The sequence below is a fragment of the Mytilus galloprovincialis genome, chromosome 12 (genome assembly GCF_965363235.1).
Source record: "Mytilus galloprovincialis chromosome 12, xbMytGall1.hap1.1, whole genome shotgun sequence".
Lineage (NCBI taxonomy): Eukaryota > Metazoa > Mollusca > Bivalvia > Mytilida > Mytilidae > Mytilus > Mytilus galloprovincialis.
Genome location: NC_134849.1, coordinates 16828694 through 16837373, shown reverse-complemented (window position 1 = coordinate 16837373; position 8680 = coordinate 16828694).

Genomic DNA, 8680 nt, shown 5'->3' with positions numbered 1-8680 from the left:
TTTAACGGAAAAAACGGAAACAGACATCTTTAATGCAATTAAAGCAGTATGATAACAAAAAATTGTCTGACACCTCTTTTTGCATGAGTGGTATGTGTTTTAGATAGCATTTTCGACTTGACCAATAATAAAAAATTTAACACAAAGGCAGGTTACACAAAAAGTCTTTCTCCTTCCATCGGTAATTATATTTTAAAAAAGGGGCCTTCAACAGCCCGTTCCGACGATGATTAGAGACAGTGATCAAGTTGAATCTGATGTAAACTTTTTAATTTATTTTTCCGTTCCGCAAAGTACCAATTGCTCTGAGGAATTGGTATTTAACGGAAAAAACGGAAACAGACATCTTTAATGTAATTAAAGCAGGATGATAAAAAAATTGTCTGACACCTCTTTTTGCATGAGTGGTATGTGTTTTAGATAGCATTTTCGACTTGATCAATAATAAAAAAATTAACACAAAGGCAGGTTACACAAAAAGTCTTTCTCCTTCCATCGGTAATTATATTTTAAAAAGGGGCCTTCAACAGCCCGTTCCGACGATGATTAGAGACAGTGATCAAGTTGAATCTGATGTAAACTTTTTAATTTATTTTTCCGTTCCGTTCCGTTCCGCAAAGTACCAATTGCTCTGAGGAATTGGTATTTAACGGGAAAAACGGAAACAGACATCTTTAATGTAATTAAAGCAGTATGATAAAAAAAAATTGTCTGACACCTCTTTTTGCATGAGTGGTATGTGTTTTAGATAGCATTTTCGACTTGATCAATAATAAAAAATTTAACACAAAGGCAGGTTACACAAAAAGTCTTTCTCCTTCCATCGGTAGTTATATTTTAAAAAAGAGGCCTTCAACAGCCCGTCCCGACGATGATTAGAGACAGTGATCAAGTTGAATCTGATGTAAACTTTTTAAGTTTTTTAGATGAAAATAACAAATCTTCCAACAAAATGACTAAAATGTATAAAACCAATGCATGAATATCGCCCAGCAAACATCCATGTAATCTATATTTATTGTAGCATGCTAACATAAGAAATCCGAGCTATTTAAAACGTTTCTCTTGTTAAAATGTTTCTTAGGAGAGGATCTGGTTTTGCCAAACTTTTAACAATTATTTAAGAGTGCTCAACTAAATAGAAATTTGTATAGTGAAAAAGTCTTCTCTATAATAATAACAATTATCTTTGCTGTTTCTGAACACCTCAAATATATGTACACAACTCTTAACATGGGCGATCTAATATTAAACAGAATTTTAATTTAACCAAGGATTTGTATAGTACTATACAAATCCTTGATTTAACTAAACAAGTTGTACTATTACACCATTGCTCTTGATGGGATACAGCGCTCACGGCGACTTTAACAGCGCCTCATTATATAGATCAAGATCCGAAATCGGCAGCTTTTAATTATGCGTGTTATATTTGTTTATTGCTTTTTTTTCTATAAACCGGAAACGCTGTTTTTCTCGCTTTTTATTGGTTTACATTTAGTAGTGAGTGCAAGTAAAGGGGTCTCTTATAACTTACTATATTGGATGTGCTTTGTTCATTGTTGAATGCCATTAGGCATACGATGTTTTATTGGGGTATACATCTTTATTAGTTCGTCTTTTGATAAAAGTTGTCTCATTTGTAATCATACCCATTATGTCTGCTATGTTTATATAGACTACACTGCATTGGCTCTGCGATTCCAGTTTCCTTCTGTCGTCGTCAGACAAGTATAATATTACATGAACATTCCGTCTGTCATCGTTGATTGAATTTATTTCCAAAAGAAGAATCATGAAATTTATAGTAGGATAAACAAAGAAGATTAACACATAAATTTTTATTTATATTCAAACCAAATTAAATCAAAATTCAAATCCCGTGTCTACTCTTAAAAAGTTTGCGTACAAGGATCTGACAACACTCCGTTTTACTTTCTGTCCTGGTAGTTTTTACATCAGCTAATAAAAATTTAAGCTTTCAAATTTTAAAAGTGTGTATTAATCCGACAAATCAAGAGAACCTCAAAAGATCTTTAAACAGAAAGTAAAATTTTGCGTTTTCAGATCCTTATAAGCAACGTATCGACACATTTTATATGATCTTTAGGGACGGACCATTTAACTTGCAGAGGGGGAGGCATGCGCGCATTTTATTTTTATTTTTGGGAAGTGGCGCGACAAATTATTTTTTTCAAATTTAACATTATTTTTTATGGTAAATATCCTCTGTCAAAATTTTTTTTCTCCCTTTGCTGGCCAAATTATTTATTTTCTCTATTCAGAATCAACATATTTATTTACGAAAAAAAAACATTAAATCAATTTTCAATAAGGCTCTCTATAGACACAATATTAACAACATGAATAAACATAATCTACTACTACGGTTTTTTTTTAACGACCTTGACAAAAGCCCTTGCACGGTTGATATAAACCAAATCAATCTAGCAATACACAATGATGAATAATAGTATAAATATTAAATTACATAAACAAATACATGAACAAAACGGATTACATGATAGTGTTTTGAGTTTTATTGTTAAAATATATAATGATTTGTAAGTATACTTGAATGACGATACATTTTTTTGATTTTTTGATTTCTTTGGATAGTGAATTCCACACCTTTTGACCACTAAAAGAAAAGCTTGGTTTGTATAATTCTGTATTTGATTTTGGAACAATACAATTATCTGAAAATGAGAGTCGAGTACTGTATGACTGTTTGCTATTTGTAGTTACAATAAGATTTGACTAGTATTGGGGTACCAATCCATTGTTTTATTCATACATTAATAAGGACTTGTGGTATAATATTCTATTACATGTATTTACTGGAATTATTCCAGATTCTTTAAAAAGTTCAACAGATGGTTTTTGAAAATCGTGTTCATTTAAAATAATTCTAGCTTCCCTTTTTTGTAATTTAAGCAAACTGTCGATTAAAAATGTGTTACAGTTGCCCCATATTGAACAACAGTAGTCAAAATTTGGAAGAATGTATGCATTATAAAATAAAATTCTTGCATTATGATTTAAATATTTCTTGATCCTTTTTAGGTGAGCTAAAGGAAGAATTTACCTTAAAGTTTTTAATAACATATTTGATATGATCAGACCAAGACAGAGTTGCGTCCACAAAAATACCAAGGACTTGTTCACGCTGACTTTCATTAATATATTGATTATTAATGAAGATATTAAAAGGTTCATTACACATGACAGAAAGTTTGTGTTTTGAACATAAACACATTTTCTTTGTTTTGGAAAGATTGATTAACATTTTGTTTTCATCACACCAATGAGAAATATTTTCTACAACAGTATTTAGTGTCTGGCTATACAACTTTTGTTTTTACCAGTAACAGAAATAGTACTATCATCAGCCACAAGATCACTGTTATGATTTGGATTACACAAAGGCAAAAAATTAATGAATAATAAGAATAATATGGGACCTTAAACGAACCCTTGAGGTACACCTGTTTTTACTTTTAATACACCTGAAAAAGTATTTGAAATGTATACAACCTGCTGTCTATCAGTTAGATATGAAGTAAGCCAGTGCAGTGAAGAATAAGAAAATCTGTATTTTTGTAATTTCTGGAGGAGCAGTTTATGATGAAGAACATCAGAAGCTTTACAAAGATCCAGAAATACTGCTCCTACTAATTCGCCTTCATCAATTGCTTTTAACCATTTATCTAACAAAGTTGTCATGGCAGTTTGACAGGAATGGTTCGAACGAAAACCTGATTGCAGGACATACAACAGATTATATGTGTCCGTATAGTTCATTAAATAAGTTTTTAAGTATTTTAGATACTAATTGTAAAAATGCAATTGGTCTGTAATTAAATACATCATTTTTTAACATTTATTTTCAAAAACTGGTATGACTTTAGCTAGTTTGAATAATGATGGATAAACTGATTTTTTAATGCTTGAATTAAAAATTTGACATAAGGGAACTGAAATAAGATGAGAAGTAATTTTTAAAAACTTTGCACTGATATTATCAAGACTGCTTTTATTACATTACAGATGCCTGTTTCCGTTCGATTCCGTTAAATACCAATTCCTCAGAGCAATTGGTATTTTGCGGAACGGAACGGAAATCAGATTCAACTTGATCACTGTTTCTAATCATCTTCGGAAGGCCCCTTTTTTAATTTATAATTACCAATGGAAGTAGAAAGACCTTTTGTCTAACCTGTCTTTGTGTTATTTTTTATACGTCCGTCAATTTTGACGGGATGTATTATGGTATACAAATGTCCAGTGTCCGTCCGTCCGTCCGTCTGTCCGTCTGTCCGGTGTAAACATGTCGCACCGTAACTTGAAAACGACTTATCCAAATTTCATGAAACTTTACATAGTTGTTTCTTATGATGGTAAAATGATCTGTATACTTTTTTGTGAAAATAAGATTACAACTTTTTGAGTTACGGCACTTTGTAACTAAAACAGGGGTGTGTTTTTTTCACATGTCGCACCGTATCTCAAAAACGATTCTTGATTATGGCTTAAAACTTAAAATGCTTCTTAGTTATATTAATCTTAATATCTGTATACTTTTTGGTGATGATTCAAAATTTCAATTTTGAGTTATTGAGTATTTTGTAAAAAAACTAGAGGCTCTAAAGAGCCTGTGTCGCTCACCTTGGTTTTTGTGAATATTAAACAAAGGACGTAGATGGATTCATGACAAAATTGTGTTTTGGTGATGGTGATGTGTTTGTTCATCTTACTTCACTGAACATTCTAACTGCTTACAATTATCTTTATCTATAATTAACTTGGCTTAGTAGTTTCAGAGAAGATTTTTGTAAAACCCAACAACAGGTTGTCCGATTCACCTGAAAAATTCAGGGCAGATAGATCTGGACCTGATGAACATTTACCCCATGTCAGATTTGCTCTTTTTTGAGTTATAAGCCAAAAACTGAATTTTACCCCTATGTTCTACTTTTAGCCTGGGACCGGGTCACGCCACACATTTTTTAAAACTAAATACCCAAATGATGATTGTGGCCAAGTTTGGTTTAATTTGGCCACGTATTATCAGAGGAGAAGATTTTTGTAAAAGATAACTAAGATTTACAAAAAATTGTTAAAAATTGACTATAAAGGGAAATAACTCCTAAAGGGGTCAACTGACCATTTCGGTCATGTTAACTTATTTGTAAATCTTACTTTGCTGAACATTATTGCTGTTTACAGTTTATCTCTATCTATAATAATATTCAAGATAATAACCAAAAACGAGAAAATTTCCTTAAAATTACCAATTTAGGGAGAGCAACCCAACAACAGGTTGTCCGATTCACCTGAAACATTCAGGGCAGATAGATCTTGACCTGATGAACATTTTTACCCCTGTCAGATTTGCTCTAAATGCTTTGGTTTTTGAGTTATAAGCCAAAAACTGCATTTTACCCCTATGTTCTATTTTTAGCCGGGGTGGCCATCTTGGTTGGTTGGCGGGGTCACGCCACACAATTTCTAAACTAGATACCCCAATGATGATTATGGCCAAGTTTGGATTAATTTGGCCCAGCAGTTTCAGACGAGAAGATTTTTGTAAAAGATAACTAAGATCTACAAAAAATGGTTAAAAATTGACTATAAAGGGCAATAACTCTTAAAGGGGTCATTTGACCAATTCCGTCATGTTAATTTATTTGTAAATCTTACTTTGCTGAACATTATTGCTGTTTACAGTTTATCTCTATCTATAATAATATTCAAGATAATAACCAAAAACAGCAAAATTTCCTTAAAATTACCAATTTAGGGGCAGCAACCCAACAACTGGTTGTCTAATTCATCTGAAAATTTCAGGGCAGATAGATCAAGACCTGATGAACATTTTTACCCCATGTCAGATTTGCTCTAAATGCTTTGGTTTTTGAGTTATAAGCCAAAAACTGCATTTTACCCCTATGTTCTATTTTTAGCCGTGGCGGCCATCTTGGTTGGTTGGCGGGGTCACGCCACACAATTTCTAAACTAGATACCCAATGATGATTATGGCCAAGTTTGGATTAATTTGGCCCAACAGTTTCAGAGGAGAAGATTTTTGTAAAAGTTAACGACGACGGACGCAGGACGACGGACGACGACGGACGCCGGACGCCGGACGCCAAGTGATGAGAAAAGCTCACTTGGCCCTTCGGGCCAGGTGAGCTAAAAAGGGGGGGGGGTTTACATGTCGCACCATATCTCAAAAACGATTTATGATTATTGCTTAAAACTTTACACACTTCTTTGTTATATTAATCTAAAGATCTGTATACTTTTTGGTGATGATTCATTTTTATATTTTAGAGTTATTGAGTTTTTTGTAAAAAAAGAGGTTTTTTTTCACATGTTGCGCTGTATCTCTATTGCTTAAAACTTAACAGGCTAATGTTGCGTCGGGTTTCCAAATACATCTTGTACAATCTTCCTATTGAGCGGGAATAAGGAATGAGTCAGGATATACTAAGCATGACATCCTGTACAACCCTGTGTTATTCAAAAAAGATTTATGTTTTTTCACAAGACGACGGGCGTATCATGCGCTCATGGCGCAGCTGTTTATTTAAATATTGATCAAGTCGAAATGCTATCTAAAACAATTACCACTCATTCAAAAAAGAAGGGTCTGACTTGTTTTTATCATACTGCTTTAATTACATTAAAGATGTCTGTTTCCGTTTTTTCCGTTAAATACCAATTCCTCAGAGCAATTGGTACTTTGCGGAACGGAACGGAACGGAACGGAAAAATAAATTAAAAAGTTTAAATCAGATTCAACTTGATCACTGTCTCTAATCATCGTCGGAACGGGCTGTTGAAGGCCCCTTTTTTAAAATATAATTACCGATGGAAGGAGAAAGATTTTTTGTGTAACCTGCCTTTATGTTAATTTTTTTATTATTGATCAAGTCGAAAATGCTATCTAAAACACATACCACTCATGCAAAAAGAGGTGTCAGACAATTTTTTTTATCATCCTGCTTTAATTACATTAAAGATGTCTGTTTCCGTTTTTTCCGTTAAATACCAATTCCTCAGAGCAATTGGTACTTTGCGGAACGGAACGGAACGGAAAAATAAATTAAAAAGTTTACATCAGATTCAACTTGATCACTGTCTCTAATCATCGTCGGAACGGGCTGTTGAAGGCCCCTTTTTTAAAATATAATTACCGATGGAAGGAGAAAGACTTTTTGTGTAACCTGCCTTTGTGTTAAATTTTTTATTATTGATCAAGTCGAAAATGCTATCTAAAACACATACCACTCATGCAAAAAGAGGTGTCAGACAATTTTTTTTATCATACTGCTTTAATTACATTAAAGATGTCTGTTTCCGTTTTTTCCGTTAAATACCAATTCCTCAGAGCAATTGGTACTTTGCGGAACGGAACGGAACGGAAAAATAAATTAAAAAGTTTACATCAGATTCAACTTGATCACTGTCTCTAATCATCGTCGGAACGGGCTGTTGAAGGCCTCTTTTTTAAAATATAATTACCGATGGAAGGAGAAAGACTTTTTGTGTAACCTGCCTTTGTGTTAAATTTTTTATTATTGATCAAGTCGAAAATGCTATCTAAAACACATACCACTCATGCAAAAAGAGGTGTCAGACAATTTTTTTTTATCATACTGCTTTAATTACATTAAAGATGTCTGTTTCCGTTTTTTCCGTTAAATACCAATTCCTCAGAGCAATTGGTACTTTGCGGAACGGAACGGAACGGAAAAAAAAATTAAAAAGTTTACATCAGATTCAACTTGATCACTGTCTCTAATCATCGTCGGAACGGGCTGTTGAAGGCCTCTTTTTTTAAAATATAATTACCGATGGAAGGAGAAAGACTTTTTGTGTAACCTGCCTTTGTGTTAAATTTTTTATTATTGATCAAGTCGAAAATGCTATCTAAAACACATACCACTCATGCAAAAAGAGGTGTCAGACAATTTTTTTTATCATACTGCTTTAATTACATTAAAGATGTCTGTTTCCGTTTTTTCCGTTAAATACCAATTCCTCAGAGCAATTGGTACTTTGCGGAACGGAACGGAACGGAACGGAAAAATAAATTAAAAAGTTTAAATCAGATTCATTTTGATCACTGTCTCTAATCAAGGACGACGTGAGGTCAGTCTAGATATCATAATGCATGACTTGCAAATGCGTTAATTTCATGATAATTTATCAGGACAATCTGACATATTCATCTACAGAATATTTCCCGATGTTATACATTATTACACATTTCACCTGTGAAGATGAGATTAAGTATACATTTGTGTTATTTGTATATTGAAAACCGTAAAACACAGAAATTTTAAAATTTGTTTTGTTTTAAAGATTTTTCGAAATTTTGATAAATGCCCCCTTTGGATACCTTAAATGAAATTCCTTTCCGTTCCGTTCCGTTCCGTTCCGTTCCGTTCCGTTCCGTAAAGTACCAATAGCCAAAATTAGAACTAACACAAGGTTGATATTTAAAGTTTTTTTATTCATTCAACTTTTAAAATCAATGTCATTAAACTAAATGCTAAAAAGGATTATGATAGTCCTTGGTCATTTTTTGCTGGTCAGGTGCAATTGTTTCTTGTTTCTCTACTGAACCAGTGCAGTGTACTCCCCCATGTTGAGGAGCTGGAGTATTGCA